An 18,858-nucleotide genomic window follows, 5' to 3' on the forward strand; every position below is an offset into this window, starting at 1 on the left:
CACGTTGCTGTGGACTCAAGCCCTTCTCCTGCAAGGACGGGAGAGCCAGGAGCTACTTCTAGACGCTGAAGCCCCACAGTCTTCAGATCCGTCCAGATGACCTTTAGAAACCCTGAAGCTCTACCTGGCCTGCCTCCGTGCCTCCACGACATCAGGTACGGCTAGCGTTTCTGTCGGGCCGCTCTTCTCCGAGCCGCTGGTGTTCGCTCGTCTGTCTCTTGGGAGCAAGCGGGAAGCAGGGAGAAGCAGGGAGTGAGTGCGGCTAAAGGTCCGCGACACAGGGCCACCGGCGCCAGAGCAGGGCTGCACCTCCAGCCGGACGGGCACGGGGGAGCCAGCCCGGGGCTCCTCGGTGGCGGAAGAGACACCCCTCGTCTCAACCGCACGAGGCCGTTGGCAGGTGTAAGTGAGGTCGTGCCTGTGGCCACAGCACAGCCCCCACAGCCCTCTCCTCCAGAAAACGCTCCTCCTCATTTTTCCATCAACTCTGAGTATGTGCATAAAAAAGACTCTGTAAGCTGTGCAAACAGAAGCCAAACCTCATGAGATACCAGATTTTTGCCCTAATAAATGTCTTTTCATTTCTTAGAATTTATAATCCTCATTGAAAGAGAAGAGTATCATCATGGGAAAGGGGTAGAGTGATGGAAGAATTTAGTTTGTTTTGTGTACAAGGAGCCAATACTTGAAGAAGGAACGTTTTCTTTATGGAAGCGTTCTACCTCGTAAGTGAGGAAGACGCCGTAGATTACTCCCGTCTGCCTGACGCAACGGTGGACGGAGGCGACACACACCGACAGGCACCGATTTCAACCATCAGGCGAAAAGGTTGGCGGGTTACTCTCTGATAGAGGGTCAGGCAAGTAACCTGCCCAGCTCAGGTACCCACGGACCAGCGTAGCATTGCTCAGAGGGGACTGGCCTGACGGAGGGTGTCCCGACGGAGCTCTAGTCTGACCAGCAGCTTGTAGGACACACAGGGTCAGATGGACAGATTAACCAACACCGCAAGGATGTAGCCAGCAGAGACTAGACCACGGGCTCCCCCTACGAGATGAGAGGCCCCGTTTCATGACGGTAGGCTCTGGAGGCAAGGCCGCAGGGTCGCATCTCAACAAGATGCGCCGTGAGCTTGATTTGGATTCTGACTCACACGAACTATAAATTTGTGAGACAATCTGGGAACTTAGATCCTCACCAGATATTTGATGATGAGGTTCAGATGGGGTTTTGCTTTTACAAAAAGAGGCTTTATATTCTAGAAATCCTGACTGAAGTGCTTCTGGATGCAGTCATGCATGGACGTGACTTTGGTTCAGAGTGCTCACTTGTGGGGAGGCAAGCGGGGCGGGAGGTCCAGGGAACAGGCCGCCGTCCTCAGAGCTCCAGGACGCACAATCAAGGCTCACAAGCACTGTGCGTGCGTTAAATCTTCCACCACCAGGAACACAAAATGCAAAAAACCCCAATCTTCAAGAAAAGAGAAGGATGAGTACTTGTATTTGCCAGGTCGCAGGTGATGGAATTAGAGGTAAGTGTGCGTGCAGAGGCTCCCTGGGCCCTGGGAAGGAAGCGCGACGGAGGGGAGACCCAGCCTCCAGGAACCCTGGCAGGCAGGGGCGCGCCGGCTCAGAGATGCGGCTCTGCTCTAGGGCCGCAGCCCTTCCTCAGCGCACATCAGACTCTGCGGGCTCTTAGACATTTTATATCCAGGCCCTGTTCCTAGAAATCCTGACCTGAAGGTCTTCAGTGGAGGTCACGGATCTGTGGGAAAACAGCCAACGTGACGCTCCTGAAGATGGTCCTGGGGCCACTCCTGAGAACGTGGTTCGGGGCTGGGTGTGGTTTCAGAAGTAGGCACATGCAGGGACGGACTCACACTCACCATTTCCGTGTTCCCAGACTGGCCTTTGGGGGAGAATCTGTCTACAGGTGTCTGAGGAAGAAGCGACAGCTGGACCCAGAGACTTGGGCCAGCGGCTCCTTGTCCCTTCCTGGTGGGCAACCTGTGGCCTGTGTTGCTGGACGGTACCAATGGTGGTGGCCTCGCTGACCTGCCCAGGGAGGGCAGCACACACAGGCTCGGCCTGCCAGCTGGGGTCCGGGGTCTGGACTCCCCAGCTTCTCTCCAGGTAGGATTGGGAACGGGTCAGCCTGGCCCCAAACCTGCGGCACAAGCCCCAGAGGCCACTGCTTTTGGAAAGGCCACACATTTCCGATGTCATAGTCACAGGTGGAGGGGCTGCCCGGTCGGCTTCATGCAGGAGATGAGTAAGCAGTGAGCTTGTGGTGTGGTCTCTGGCTGCATTTCTGAGTTCACCTGTTCGACCCCTGGTGTGTCCTGACGACGTCGGAGGTGCTGAATCTGACAAACCCTGGGGCAGCCCGGCGCACTCCAGTGGCTCGGCAGATCAACACTCTGACCGGCGCTTGGGGGGGGGGGTCTCTGCTCTGCCACTTGTCCGAGTCTGGGGGTGTAGGGACCTTGCTACTGTACTCCCATGTGCTGGGAGGGCCACCTCTTACCCCACCTGCTCCAGATACAGGTACTTTCATTTTCTGTGAGAGCAAATCATTAGCTGCGAGTTTCTGACAAAGTGCTTGAAGAAGGATTTATAACCAAAATAGTTTATATCCTCTGCTTTCAATGGTGAAAAGCAAAAAATAAAACAACACAAACAAACAAAATGACTGTGACATCTCAAGCTGGCATCCCTGGGCTCAGCCTGTCAAGGGATCACGGAGGAACGTACCGAAGCAGACATGGAGGCAGGAATACATTTTACAGTGGCACGAGGGAAAAGCAAACTTACTGCTTCTCTTGTTCACGGGGAGGCGTGGACGATTCTCTGTCCTGGAATCCCACACATGGACACTGTTCAAGCAAGGAGCATGAGCTCAAGACCACGCCTACGGAAACACGGTGACGTCTCTGATTTAAAGACCTGCACATATATTTTATGTGAATATTATTGACTTGTGGATCCTGAATGGAGAATAGTGAACAGGATTTAGCCCTTCTTGGTGAGAGTTTGGCTAGTTAGGGAGTTATTTTGCTTTACTATAATGATGCAGCAATGTGTTTGAGCATCTGAGCTAAGCAGGCTGTGCTGGCTCGTCTGTTTCTTCGCGGAGTGCGGTCCGTACTTTATTTCCCTTCCTCCCCCCGTCCTTCCAGCAGGTTGGCTTTTCTAGGTCTTTGGAAGAAGCTCTTGAGGCTCTGACTTCCTCGTGCCCTCCGTGCTACGTCCTGCACTGTCTGGGTGAAGGAGGTTTGCACCGTGTGGAACAAAGCAGGCGTCACGGCGTCCTCGTGCGGCTCCCTGTCAGCCTGCGTGGCTCCCAGGTCCCCCGTGCCTGACCCTGAGCCAGGGGCTGATGACGCGTGTGTTCTGCTCTACTTACTGTCCTGTCCTGGCGACCCGGGGGTCTTGAGAGCAGTGCCCTCCGGAAGCACTGACCGACCCACAGTCCCTTCTGCTTCTGTGCGAGAGCGAATGGAAGCAGCATGGTGTTCCCAAGATGCTGACATCTCGCTCAGGGTTTCAGAGTCTGCGAGAAGAGAGATAGCCGTCGCCAGACGCCACCTGGACATTTCAGAAAAGCGCGCACACCGTCGCTCGAAAGGAGGGACTCCCTGCCCCTGGGCCCTCACAACAGCATTCCCTTGTCCGCAAAGGACCACACCGAGCATCCTGTCACAGTGAAGTTTATTCCAAACAATCAAGCAAATGCACCGTCATGGAGCCGGAAGGGCCGTGTGTTCCAAGTTCGTTGGGGGCTCCGGTGCATCCGTGCTCTGGGCTTGGAGAGCTCTCCGCGCGGAGGTCGCTTTCTCGCCAGCTCTAAGTCACGGGTTTTCGGAGCCGGTCAGCTGACTCAGAGCTGCGTCCCCCGGGGACGGTGGGCCGGCTGTCCCGGCTCACCGGGGGCAGGGCGCAGACCACCCTGCCCCAAAGATCGTTCGTCTTCACTGAAGTCTCAGAGGAGACTGTGAGCTCTACTCTTTGACTGTAACATTTTATTATTTTTTAAAGATTTATTTGTTGATTTTAGAGAGAGTATGTGCACGAGCAGGGGAAGGAGCCACAGGAAAGCAGACCCCCACGAAGCGGGGAGCCCGACATGCGGCCGGAGCCCAGGACCCCGAGACCCGACCTGAGCCGAAATGAGAGTCGGACACTGAACGGACTGAGCCCCCCACCACGTGGCCCTCTGTTTGTGACATTTTTAATGAATGTTTGAGGAATAAATACTTAAGAAAATTGGGTGCAATAGGGTCCCCCGTGCCTTCATGGACCACAGTATATACACTGCCGAGTGCCACACACACACACCCGCACGTGCTCACTTTCACACGCACACATGCACACGTACACATGGACACAGACACACACGCCCCATGGATACACACACATGCACACGTACACAAGCACAGACACACACCCCTACATGCACGTGGATTTCTGAACTATTTGAAAGTGGGCTGCAGACATCATGACCACTCCTACCTAAATTCTCAAAATTTACCCCTTAGGGAGAAAAACCACATTCTCCTCCCTAAGCTAAGTGTAATTTTAATGCAAAAGGCAGTTAATGTTGTTTCAATCATATCATAAAATATATATTCCCATTTCCATCTCCTCCAGTTATCCGTAGCAGGTTCCCCGCAGATCGTCCCCCGTCCGACCCGTATCGCGGCGGTCGGCCGTCCCCCTCCGCCACCCGAAGACTTTCTCCTGTGGCTGCTGTCCTTCCCGCCTTCTCGGCCAGGCTGCTTTCCTGGAGGTTGTGTTAGAAAACACCCTCTTTTTAAAACTTTAGACTTTACACTATAACTCTTACTGAGTAAGTGAATAAGCAATGATGTCGATTCTCCGTTTCTGTGCTAAGACGGAAGTGCCCTGGGAGGGTTTCAGGGGCGGGCGGGGAGACCGGTGTGGGGGCCGTGCCTGTGCTGGGACCAGGGCCGCTGAGGACAGTCTCTGCTCCCTCCTGCGTGTCTCGCTGCCTCCCGTTCCTGCTGTGGACCCCGCTCGTCCCTCCGCCCCTCCCCTGCCCGTCTCTCCTTCCTTCCATTTGTATGGTTGAATATTAATGCACAAAGAATGGGCAAGAAAATAAAAAGGAGCCGCGCAGACCGGCCGGTTTCTGTGCAGTAACTACTCACGTAAACATTTCTATTAGCTTCTTGTCTGCCCTTTTAGAATTTTTATGCAAATACAAGCAAATATCTGTACGTGTGTTCATATTTCTGCTTCTCTTCCGCATCTTGCTTTTTCCGGTAACAAAGTATCCTCGAAACCTTTCTACATCGGCTCATGAGCGCTTCCTCGGTCCTCCCGGCTGCGTGCGGAGTGAGGCGCTTTGATTTGAGTAGCAGAAAGCACAGCACGGATGCAGATCAGATCACTCCTGCCCTAATCTTTATGACGAAGCAAGGATGTCTCGGTTCTTTAGGAATAATAACAACAGTAACCACTACGTAAAGAACCTGAGCTGTGTGCCAGCGCCGGGCTCTGCGTGCCGCGGGTGCTGCTCCCGCGTCATCAACAACCCCGCGAAGCTGTTTTATAGGTGAAAACACTGCGGTTCTAGGAGTCGGAGCAGAGGGCCTCTCCCTGCCGTCAGGGCCAAGCTGTTGGGTGCTCTGAGTCACACACCCCCACCCCCGTGGTGGCACGCCGCACCCGCATTTCTCCTTCCCTTGCACACACACCTCTGCACCTTCATCCCAACCAGCCCGGCCCTGGCTGAGACCCACCACAGACCTTCTGTTCTGGCTCCTGAATCCACCTTCCCAGGTCTTCATCAGGGGAAGGTCAGCTCCTGCCTCCCCTCCCTTAAACTTACCCGCAGTCCCCACTGTCCACAGCACTTACCCCGAACTCAGGGCCCACTGTCCACAGCACTTACCCCGAACTCAGGGCCCACTGTCCACAGCACTTACCCCGAACTCAGGGCCCACTGTCCACAGCACTTACCCCGAACTCAGGGCCCACTGTCCACAGCACTTACCCCGAACTCAGGGCCCACTGTCCACAGCACTTACCCCGAACTCAGGGCCCACTGTCCACAGCACTTACCCCGAACTCAGGGCCCACTGTCCACAGCACTTACCCCGAACTCAGGGCCCACTGTCCACAGCACTTACCCCGAACTCAGGGCCCACTGTCCACAGCACTTACCCCGAACTCAGGGCCCACTGTCCACAGCACTTACCCCGAACTCAGGACCCACTGTCCACAGCACTTACCCCGAACTCAGGGCCCACGCGCTTTCCTGCTTCCCCTCTCAGACTCTGGGTCTCCAGACGCTAGTGTTAAGTCTAAAATACCCACATGACTGGAAAACTGGGTAGGCACCCTTGGAGCATGGCCCCGATTAATTCTGTAGGATCCTACCTGCCTTCCCCAGGAATACTATCTCCAGGATATTACACTTGCCCACTTTGGAGGCTGAATCACCTGCATTATACATCCCACTTTTCTAGCTCTTCTCAGGGTTTTGTTTTGTTTTGGTAGATGTGCACCCCTGCCCATTAGACGGTTAAGCATAAACAACTTGGTGTCAGAGTTCTGTAATTCCATTTTTCATATCTGTAATGTTGGGCATGTAGTTAACTCAAAAATGGGTTGAATAAATGCACAAAATCACACATTTATGTGACTGGCTGGTGACTGGACAATGACAGTCATTGATTGAACAGTTCATTACATTAAAAATTAGGCATCTATTTCCTTTAAATATCCATTAACTGTCTTCCCTCCACCTTTATCTATGAGAAACATAGAACCAGAACTGCCCAAGAAAACAAACGGCCGCGTTCAGATTCACGAGTAGGCATTTTGCAAGATGCTGTGCGGCCAAGCAAAGAAGAGTGAGGTCGGACTCCTCATAAGCGTCTCCGTGAGCGGTGTGCTTGGTGGAAAAGGCCAAAGGTGATGCCTTGAGTGGACGCACCGTACTTCATTTAAGGCAGGACTAAACGCACACACCAGGGAAGTAAGTGGAAAATACCGACACACGGTGAGAAGCCGTTTCCTGCCACCCTTGACCCCCAGTAGAAAAACAAAAAATCCAACAAAAACAGGTGTGCATGTGCATGTGTATATATGTGTGTAGATGTATATATGTACGTGAACATGCATGTGTGTGAACGTGCGTGTGCATGTATATATCCATACATCACACGCATGCATGTGTCTGTATACGTGTGTATGTACATGTGTGTGTCTATGCACGTAAATGTATGTGCATGTCTATATGTGTGTGGGGGCGTATATGTGTGCATATATGTGTTGTTCGTGTGCACACACAATCCATGTGTGTGTGTGTGCATGCGTGTGTGTACATATGCACACGTTTCACGCCCTCACCGCATGACCTTGGGACCCGGCGCAGACAGTGCGGCTCCTACTTGTCACATCTCAGAACATGCACTCCTGGCTGTTCTCTCTCAGCTTCTCTGTGTTACAAACGCACGATAACACGTCTTCACACGGCGCAATAATCCACTCATTCCCTGGTGAAACCAACGCCAGCAGTCCGAGGCACACGGCCAGCAAGATGCCAAGAGCTGGGGGGTGGACAGGACATGTCTCCGTGTCAGAACACCCACGCTCCAAATGCCAGGCTGGCACCAAACCCTAGAATGCATGAGCCAAGATGGAGAGGGACGTCCTGACTGTGTTTTACGTCAAATCCAGAAGTGATGTTTCTGGATCGCTCATGGCTTGGCTGTCTGCCGGCAGCTCTCGCTTTCCCGAGAGCTTGTTCCCAGAGCTCAGAAAGCCTGGATCCACCTCGACCCTTTCCCTTTCTAATGCTGACCCCCAGACCCCAGAACCAGGAGATGTTCTCGGTGATGCCATTCCTCAGGGAGTCCCAGTCTGAAAGGGAATAGGGACCTCTGCCTGCAACTTAAAGGTAGCCCACTGTCCATTTCAAAAACAGCACAGGTGCCTGACATACTTAAAAAATATGTTCCATTTCAATGACTAAATTCACTGCTTTATAGACTTTGTACATCAGCTGATCTTTATAATGGTCCTATTAAGAAGAAACTCTATATTATGCCTCTTTTACTTACGGGGAAACTGAGGCTCAGATTTCAGGAGTTAAGCACCGTTTCCAAAGTTACAGAGATAGTGCGGCAGAATCGGGATTTGCTCCCTGGTCTGGTTGCTTCCAACTTTTTACCCAAATTTCTGCCCAACGCTGACTGCACGTGAAACTAACAGAGCCCTCCTTTCTTAACTACTGGGGGCAACTGACTGCCCCACGTCTGTGACTGGTGTTTCTACCAATTTCTACCCTGCGTTCTCTCCTGATCTCTTCTGAAATAATTTATTAATTGTCGAAGTGCTGCTTTAACGATACATGCATTGTAGCAAATTGTTTCAGTGGAAAATATCGGTTAACATTCTGCATTTTAACTAAATGATTTATACTACTAATTCACACCCAGACTAGATAAGTTGGAGACACACAGAAGATAGCCCTTTAAAAATAGTCTATGGCATCATTAAAGTCTTCTTCAAGATTAATCCCTTCATGGGGCTGCTGATGTAAAATTTACGGCGATTTTAGAAAATCCTGTCTTGCGGTCAGCATTCCAGCCCCCCGGATCGCTGTGATTCCTTCTGGAGTTACAGGGTGCGTGGAAGGCAGACCGAACGGCTCATGTGTTACGAGGTTGTGGGTGTTGCTCTGTCCTAAGCCCAGGACCTGCACGGAGGCGTACACACCAGCACCTCTGAGCGCCCCAGGCATTAGCGCTCTTTCGGCATCAGGGTCTGACTCCTGCCCCCCGGGTATGCCCAGGTGGGCAGTACCTGCGTGTGTTGGTTTACATTAGATCTTACAGTTTTCAAGATAATTTAAAGATATTTTTTGGCGGGCAGATTGGCGTAGGCCCAAAGATGCTCGGAGCTTGTTCTCCGCTTCCACTCTCACAGCCTTCCTGCGCTCTGCCCTGACTTCTGCGGAGAGAGAATCTCGCAGCTTCTTCCAGCCCCATCCAGACAATCCGCTCGCACTTAGCAGCGTGTCTGTCTGTGGAGCAACGTGCCAGAGGACAATAATTTTAGACACTATTGTGTGAGTTCGCAAGTCATAAATTTTGAGAAGAGAATAAGAGTTATATTCTGTTTTCCAAAAATGACTGTGGTTATCGAGGACGTCTTAATTTAGGTATTTACTATGGGTTGGAAACGACCGTCTGAGGGCCAGGTCCACTTGCTGCTGACTTTGTAAATAAAGTTTTATTGGAACAGGGCCCGGCCCGTTTGTTTCCATACGGTCTGTGGCTGTTCTCCCATCACGGTGGCACGGTTGTCCTTGCCGCTGGGCCCGCAGAGCCCGTGGTGCTCACCGTCTGGACGTTTCCAGAAAGAGTCTGTGACCGCGATCGATGCCAATGATGGCTTACGGACTTCTGTTTCCTGGTGGTCGCGTGACGGCGCGGACTTCGCTCGCGGACTGTTGCGCTCACACACGAGTATTTTCACCCTGGAAGGCTTCCTGCTTGTCTCAACCTGCCGCCTTATTCCGTCACGCAGGGGCCTGTGCTGGTGACACACACATAGTGAGGACGGGCTGATTATCCCCTCAGGACCAAACACTACTCTGTAAAGGGCCGGAGCGCGGAGAAGAACTCTCCGGAAATCGCAGAGGGTACATGCACGTGTTCCTTGGGCTTCACAGAGCTTTCCCGCGCGGACGTCAGGCCTGGGGTCACCAGCGCTCTGCTGGCGAGAGACCGGCGTCAGTCCCGCACGTGCCAGTTGTGCCCCTGCTGCCATTACTGCCACCGGACGGCCCGGGGCGGTCAGGGGGTCACCTCGGGCCCCTCCCACCCAGAGACAACACAGCTCCAGGGCCTGCTTGGTGATGGCGACAGACGCGAGAAGAGGACAGGCAGGCTAGGGACCAAGACCTCAGACTCTCCTTTCCTTCCCTGACCGAGTCCCGCCACCGGCCCGGCCACTGTCACTGCTATCCCTCACCCGAGGAGCCCACTCAAGGCCCAGTCTCTTGGGTGTAGACATGGATTTCTCTTTGAAAACTGGCTTATTCCTTTTTGTTTCGTTTGCGAATTCACGGCGAGATCCACATTTAAATGCGTCATAGGACCCTGCACTGGTGACCATCATTTCGATGTAGATATTTAACTCCAAGCCAGAAAGGCCAATTCACATTTGAAAATTAGACCCATGTGAAATATTCCATCAAACATTCTTTAACATATGACCAAAACGCGACGGGATTTGACAGAACCACACAGCCTGTGTTTGCCGGAAACGTTAACCGACTTCAGAGTCAAGTAGGACTTTAACAAAGCTCGGCTGAATAGGTTTTTAAAAACTCCAGGGAAATGGTGATTAACCATAATGCCTTTCCCAAACCAGACCGATGGGTGCGACGGGCTCTTCAGGGAAAGGGAACGGGGTAGAGCTTAGAGAACAATCAGAGCAACGGTGACCTGCCACGCTAGTTCATGAAACCCGTAGAGACAGCAGCACCCACAGGGCTGCGGCATATGGAAACCAACGCCTGCCCTGATTTCCGCGGCGCGGTGAGTAGTTCTGTCATCAGACAGGCAACTGGGGAGCCGGCAGACGGGTGAATCACTATCGCACAGTGAACCTCGAACGGCATGCCGGAGTTTCCCTCATAGAGCCTCCTAAGAAATGACCATCCCGCCAGAGTCTTCTTAGTTTCTCCAGCAAAGGAACATGTGCAAAATGGACTCCTGAATGCGGGTATTGAGAAGATAATACCAGAGCTTTTGACATCAGTTCCGTGTACGCATTCAGAAGCGGAGACTTGGCAGGGGTGAGATTTTGCTCACATTGCAATCATGTCAACCTCCAGCTCCTGAGCGTCAACACACAGGTGCTGCCCAGGCAGCAACCAGCCCAACCCCACCCCTACTCTCCAAACCACAACGGATGAACTTCACAAAGCCCTTCCTTCTGCAGCAAGTGTGGGGTTTTTAGCAATGACTTGAAATGAAGCCCTTCCATTTGAGGGTCCCAGTGCCACTGTGTCCCCGTTCGCAACCCCCAGGACGCCTCACAGTGCCCAGAGGGACACACAGCTCACCCCAGCAATGCAGCGTCCCTGGGAGAGTAACAAAGCCTTCACCTGACTTAACCGCCAGCGGCTCTTGTCCTCACGGACTGTCTGGCGGGAGGCGGCATGCGACAGAACTTCTGACTCTCCCCCAGAAGCCGGGAAGCACCAGGAAGCTGGGAAGAGTGGCCATTTGGAGCAGCGAATGAGGAGGACCCAGGGGACAGGACGCCCGTCCACGCCCCCCAGAGCTGCCGCCGCCAGTACCTGCAGCCGGTCGCCGGGGGTGCTCGTTGGATCCGATCTGCTTCCTCAGGAGGTCAGGGTTGGAGATGCCCCTCGATGTGACTTCACCAAGTCTCCCTTGGGTTCATTTTCTAGAAGACAAAACAACAGGGCGACATCACTCACTGGAGGGGCAGGGCCGGCCCTAGGACAGGGAGCTCCATGGTAGTGCGGAGCAGCTCACGAGGACGCGTGTTCTCACACTCACGTGTTACTCAGAGCCTCAGCAGGAAAGGCCGCGGCGGACAAGTAGGAAACGCTTTTAAACATGCAGTTCAGTTACTTTGAAATGCACGATCTGTAACCAGTTTGGACGCATGGGTGCGTGTGAAGGGAACCTCGGTGCACAGATCATTCGCACTGGCCGATTACCAGTCAGTTGTGGGATTACTGCCTCTTTAACACTGGGATGCAATTAAGAAACAATTTAATAAGTGAGAAATATTTGAGATGTGTAACTATTTCTTGGAAATAATGTGATTTCACTCATAACAAAACGCAGTCTGTTGATGGCAAGGGTTTTTCTAGATGTCAACTCCATTTTATTTTAGGGGAAGAACAGCAAAAGACATTATCTTCATTAATGCAAATTTGGAATTTATTAACTCTCTATCCGGGTTTTCTGCACTCTTGTCTCTGGGCTAGGAATTACTGACTGTTCTAACTGGAAAAGAAAATGCCCAGGTCATTTCATACTCCACTGTCAAGGAGATAATTTATTTGTTTACAAAAATAGAGGGACCGAATATCAGAAAGTGGAGAGAGCTAGGTGTCTCCATTGTAAAGCTATTGTTTCTGGTGCAAACCTCCAAATTCAGAGAAGCTCATTAAGTCGAGTCTGTGGCAATAACAGAGAAGTGTTAATGGGCAGCAGTGAAGTGTGTCAGGCAAATGAAGAGAGCCCCAGGGCTCGGCGCTGCTCCCCACCAGCTACATTCCGCAGCGTTACCATAAATCCTCTAAAAGATACTGTACTGTGCGTTACCTCACAATGAAGGAGACACTCGGCGTGCTCGGCAAGTGGGGTTTGGAATAAGAGCACGCCATTTCCTAGGAAATCCACGGGCAGCCTATACAATGCAACCATAGCAAACGTCATTATTTTCCCTAATAAGAATTTACCAAAACAAACACAGAAGGAACAGAATAATTTGGAAATGTGCAAAGGGAGCTAGAAAGGTTTTAAAAGTACCCTGAAAAATCAAGGTTGAAAAACAAAATGAGAGCGAGTGTGTTTTTCTGCGAATCAAAGTCAGGAATCATTAGTTTGGAATTCTCATGTAATGTTTTTAGGCACACTAACCTTTTAATACAAATTATGACCCGTAGTTTCATATATGGCAGCCCAGAGACGTCTATCCTAGAAAATCTTTGAGGAGAACAATGTGTTTTATGGTCTTTTCCTGACTGCCTGTGCTCAGAACGCACACAAATAGACACACACGCACACACCCACACGCGTGTACACACACACACACACATGGGCACACGATATAAATGCAGGAAAGTCTTCTCAACACGAACCGTTCTTTTATGCACAGTATGGTCTGTGCACTTAACTTCTAGTGACAGAAGCAGGTGCCCCGACCTCCTCACATCAGACACACCCCCCTACAGGCCCCCTGGCTTTACAGGTGAGCGTCTGTTGGGGGCGAACAGCAGCGTCTCGTGCGTCCTCAGTCCTGGACCCTGGTCACTAACACTCAGCGTGCAGAGCACTCACCCTTGCATGACGGAGTGGTGAGCACACATGGGTGCTCAGCCGCTAGACACAGGGCTGAGGACCCACGTGTGCTTAGTGGGTACTGCAGACAGCCCCACGATTGCGACTTCCTGAAACCCACGCTGGCTCTTTCCGCCGGATTCTCCTAAGGCAGGTACGTAGATGCTTGATGTTATGGTTTTGAAATGATAATACAATCGTTTAAAAATATAGTCATCATGTTCATGCAATATTGTGAACCTGCAGACCGTCCGGCTTACACGTGATTTCTGGACAAGCAGGAGCCGTGTCAGCTAGTACTGGCGTGAATGCTTTGGGGCCTTTGAAACTCTCTGAATTCAGGTTCTCTCTCAGGCAATGACAGGGCCAGGATAAGAATGAAAAGTATTTCCTTTAACTCCCCCAAACCAAAATACCGACGTCCCCTGCCTTGCTCTGGCACCGGACAGACACCCCCAGCCAGGGGACTGTTCGCAGGAGCAGCGCACATTCCTGTCTTGTGTGCGGACAGTCGCACGTCATCCACGGCGGCTAAGTGGCAGCAGGAATCACCGACAACGCCTTCCCACTGCACGATGCCTGGCCACAGGTGGGCGTGGACCTCTTGCCCGGGTGCGTCTGACCTGCCATTGCGATGTCCCCAGCAGCCGCCAGCTCCTTGGTCTTGGTGACCTGTCCCTGTGTCATCGCTTTCCTGAGGTTTCTTCATGTCAGAGACCTTCCGATTCACTCGGTCATGTTTAAATGACACATACAGGTGGCTCTCTGGCAATCTGCGTTTCCGCTACAGGATTCTCTATCAGAGGACATGCCTCCTGCCTTTCCTTTCTCCTGGAAGTTCTGTGTGAGACTGGTTAAAATGTGAGGGACATGTTTTGACAGTGCCGCTCCTCAGACTCACAACATCGAGCGGTAGGAACCAGACAGTCCCTAATGAAGCAGGAGGGGGTGAATCCTTCCCAGTCGGCAGGTGCAGAGGCTCAGGTGGGTCTCCAGGGAGGACTCCAAAGGCCCATGACCTGGTTTTGTTTGCTCCCCGCGCCCCATGCTCCATGCGCTCAAACAGGCAGAACTCTCTCTAGAAGGTCTTCAGTGTGCTTGATGTGAGGAGATGAGTGTGTGTAGTGACCGCAGGCGGGCTCCGGCCTGGCCCTGTGTGTGCTCCCCGCAGCTGCCCGCCTGCCCGGAGAATGAGATCCCACCACCCAGGGAGGGCGCTGAGATGACTGAATTGCTTGTACGTGGGCTCTCCGTCCGTCTTTCCTGCATGAGTAGAGGCACTGCTTCCCTTTGTGCCAAATTCAAGACAATTTAATAAACCCACGCCCTGGCTTGTGTTCTTTGCTTTAGAACATGCTCAGTGTCTAGCTGGTAATGAGACTTAGAACGGGTCCGATTTCAGTTTTTCAGAGTAAAGCAAGCGATCGTTGTCGGAAGACACAGATGATGAGGAAGGCGAGGTGAGGGTGTGCAGCCTCGTCGGTGAGCGGATGAAGCCGCAGGACGTCGGGCCACTCGCGGGCTCTGAACCCTCCTTCTCTGCGTTTTACATATGGGTGTGCGTCCTCACCACGCATTTCTCATCCAAACCGCTGCACGTTTGCCCCAAACCCCCGTCCCTCTGAGTGTTGCCATGTATTCTGAGAATGAAGACTTCCAACTCTACCTCGTGTGCAGCCTCCCGTGCGGGACGACTCCGCTCCGTGTGGGACCCTGACTCCAGCACGTTAACAAGTGAGGATTTCCTAAACGCGGTTGGTAATGTGGAGCTTTCGTGGATGAAAACATCACGCATGTGGTCTGTCTCCAGCTGCCATGCTCACCCCCATATCAGAAGCCAGCACCTCACTGACTCTTAAAACCAACACGGGAAAGGAAAGTCCTTTCCCACTGCGGGCTCTCAGCGAGAGCTAGCGGGACCCTGACACCGAGGACAGGGTGTTGGCGGGTACGCCTGTCGGCGGGAGTGCTGAGAGGCCAGGAGCAGGACTCACACGGGCTTGCCCGGCCGTGAGGGGAGCACCTCACCCTCCGGAACTGGGCCATGTGTGACACTCACGTCTGTACCGTCGCCTGACAACTGCAGCTCCTAACGCCTCCCGACATGTTATAATCGCATCTAATGGGTACACAGGTGACCGGTCAGTGCAGTTCTGCGCGCGACTAAAGCGAAAACTGTCCGTGGCGGGCTGGCTACATCATTACGAGTAACCATGTGGGACTGGCAGTGTGGTGACTGGGCCGGGTCGCCGTGCTGAAGCACGAGAGTTGACACTACAGAGCGGCTCGGACCATGAGCCCCACCCGTGCACACCTTTCCTGATCCGCGGCTGACACGCACACGCATGTCGACGTGCAGAAGACAGTCCGGAGTGCATGCCCGCCCACGGCTAACAGGGCTCCTCTCCAGAGAGAGAGAGGGATTCGGAGGACTAAGAAGAGTCACACTTTTCATCTATTGTGCTTCTAATTGCTTAACATCGCCAAAGCAAACTCAGGTAACATGCATATAACCCAAAACACCCTGAAAAACACGGTAATTTCTAATATCTATTAGTATTTTCAAAAAGTTATGTATCAACTGCTGTAAAGAATGATTAATAAATTCAGTGAAAAAAACTATACTTTCGAGGTCGCAGAATAATTACGAGCAACTTGAACTTCCCCCAGAGATACACCATTCCCAGCTCCCACTTTATTTGGCTGGTTCTGGGATCTGCTGACTGTTTACACACCAATAAACAATGCTACAAGGAAATCACATTTAGGCTCAATTAGATCATTCAAGCTCATTAAAAAAATTCTTCCAAATTAAGCAAAATGATATAGAAAAGCAATTAAAGACGGAGGCAATTAAAACAAAGGCCAATCAGGGTCATCAGGGGGGAGAGGCGGCTTCTGAGCCAGCGGCCCCCAGCGGCCCCCAGCGGCCATCACCGGCGACCGCTCTACCTGGTCAGGTCTGCCGCGCCTGCGACCACCGGTGAACCCTGAGCCCTGTCCCGGAGGCCCAGCCACAGCTCCCAGTGCAGAAGCTGGCGCAGCTTCTGGCGTCAGTGGACGTTTAGAACTGGAAGTAATTTTAGCGATCGTTCGGTTTAGTCAAACCCTCCGTTTTTAGACGTGGGCGCTGACGTCTGGAAGTCTCCGTGACGGCGCAGTTTCCGTGGGAAGTGAGAGCAGATCCGGGGCGAGGTCTCAGGTGGGCCATTCCCAGCTCCTTCCCCAACCACACGAGGGCTGTTCTAGAGAAATCTAAGACTTAATTTCAGTTTCTTTTAGTAAGGATCCCAAGCTCGAGGTGCCACAGTGCGTGACGTAACAAGTTTCGGGGCGGAGCGGAGTGGCGGAGATCGGCTTCAGCTGCGGCGCGCCGGTGTGTGAATCTGGGATATTTGCAGCCGTGGGACTCGGCCCAGAAGGGGTGACCTCCAACCACTAAGGCTTTGGGGTTTATTTCCTTGCCCATCGGTGAAACAAGGGATTCTTAACTGAAATCAAAGCTTTCCAAGACGCAATGCCCAAGCAAAGCCCAGAGGACGCAGACACCCTGGGCACCCTTCCTGCCTGGGAAGCCCTGGCCCCGATGCTAATCACCCTCAACTGCGCTCGCTTCCACACCTGCCTCTCTAAATCCTCCGCCGTCTGTCCAGCCCCGTGGGCAGAATCTTCAGACTCTTGCTTTTATCATGCCGGCCTCTGCTCAATAATAAATCAGATCGATGATGATAATAATAGTTCTTAGAGCGCTACAACATTACCGCGTATCACGATATAAAGCTAAAAGTGGGTGGGATCTGATCGCCTTTGTATCACCAGAGGCCAAGAGAGCAAATGTCTTAAAGGAATGCATTCCAATACTTACTCAGGATGTTTATGGGAGATGCGCACTGTTCTGTGGGTCCCTCCTGCTGTCCAGCACGGCTCCCACATTATGCCCTAACGTGGGACTCCTAGATAGTTGCAGAACAACTGGGAAAATGCGAGGAGTTGGCCCCAGTCTGTTCGGACAACTGCAGTAAAATCCCACTGACCAGGGGCCTCAGAAGCAACAGAAATCCGTTGCTCTGTTCTGGAGGCCGGCGGCCTGAGCTCAGGATGCCAGCAGCGTTGGGCACGGGCCCTTGTTGGGTCCCAGACTTCCTGCAGTGTCCGCACACGGGGACAGGGCTGAGGGGCTCTCCGGGGCCTTCCACAGGGCACTAGTGCCCCTCATGGAGGCTCTGCCCTATGACCCGATGGCCTCCAAAGGTCCGCCTCTAAACAGCATCGCCGTCGGAGTCCGGGCCCTACCCGAGAACTCTGGGGAGACACAGACATTCAGACCATAACATCACCCTTCAGAAGACGGACAGGCCGTTCGGAAAGACAAGGCTCAAGGCCAGATGTGTGTGGAGCAGGTCTGTCTCGGGAGTTCCTGCGGCAAGGCAGTAACTGGGTGCACACTCGGGAGACCACTTCTCACGCCTGTTGCCTCTGACACACAGCGTCCCCATACACTGAATCAGGCTCTTAATTGCTTGGTGAACTCCACAAAATTTGCAAGGGACCCTTGGGTAGAAAGTCAGAATTGCAGCAGCAAACCCCCTCTTAGAATATCTGTAATTACTGTCTGTCAAGGTCGTGATTGTAGATTGTGACTTAAATATGTTATTAGTTCAACTTAACCAAGGCCTCACATTCCAACCAGAAAATTCTAACACGAAGGGGCGTGGGCAACATTTAGCAACCTTCATTTCTGACAGACTGCCGAGTGGAAATGCTTTGTCTTTTCAAGACAAAACGCCAGGGATGGCGCTCTGAAACGCACAGCCATCTCACGGACAAGGAGCTCACTCACAGGAAAAGGAGCTGAGAAATGGGGTTCCTCTGTGCGCGGACGTCCTCCAACGGACTGCTTCCCAAGGGACGAAAAAGGCCTTCCCCAAAAGCAAACCAGTGGAACCGAGAGAAAACGCTTCTGCACAGCAAAGCCAACCAGCAACAAAGCGGACGGACCGCCTCCTGAATGAGGAGGATGCTTGCAAACGATGTCAGTGAAAAAGGGTTAAAATCCGAAATATATAAAGAACCGCTGCACCTCAACACCAAAAATAAACAAGTCAATGAAAAATGGCAGAGGACCTGAGCATGCATTTTTCTGAAGAGGATAGACACACGGCCAAAGACAGAAGTAAAGATGTTCCACGTGACTCGTCATCAGGGAAATGCGGAGACCCCTCGCACCCCTCAGAACAGCTAAAATCAACGACCCCAGCCACAGCAGGTGCCGGCAAGGATGCGGAGAAAGGGGAAGCCTCTTACATGGGGGGGTGGGGATGCAAGCGGGTGCGGCCACTCTGGGAAATAGGACGGAGGATCCCTAACAAACTAAAAATAGAATTACCCCATGATCCAGTAATTGCACGACTGGGTATTTACCCAAAGAAAATGAAAACAGTAATTTAAAAAGACACGTATACCCCTATGCTTATTGTCGCATTATCTGTAATAGCCAAATTATGGGTACAGCCCACCAGCAGATGGACGGATGAAGAAGATGTGGTGTAGACACAGAGTGGAATATTACTCAGCCATGAAAAAGAGCGCGCTCCTGACATTTGCAGCAACGTGGACAGATACAGAGGGTTTAAAGCTAAATGAGATAAGTCTGAGAAAGACAAATACCACATGGTTTCACTAGGATGTGGCGTATAAGAAACAAAACAAAGGAAAAAAGGTGGCGAGCGAGGAAAGAAGATAGGCTCGTGAGCACAGGGAGTAAACGAGAG

General features: G+C 52.3%; 1 protein-coding gene across 12 annotated transcripts in view; it reads right to left on the minus strand.

Annotated features, from left to right (window-relative positions):
* MYT1L (myelin transcription factor 1 like) overlaps positions 1-18,858 on the minus strand; it is a 393,093-nt gene that overhangs the window by 242,232 nt on the left and 132,003 nt on the right. For all 12 annotated transcript variants that reach the window (XM_082745766.1, XM_082745762.1, XM_082745764.1 and 9 more), the window contains exon 3: positions 11,347-11,456. The gene's annotated coding sequence lies outside the window, so the exon portion shown is untranslated. The remainder of the gene's footprint in view (positions 1-11,346; positions 11,457-18,858) is intronic.

This window comes from Mustela nivalis, assembly GCF_964662115.1.
Source record: "Mustela nivalis genome assembly, chromosome: 8".
NCBI classification, from domain to species: Eukaryota; Metazoa; Chordata; class Mammalia; order Carnivora; family Mustelidae; genus Mustela; species Mustela nivalis.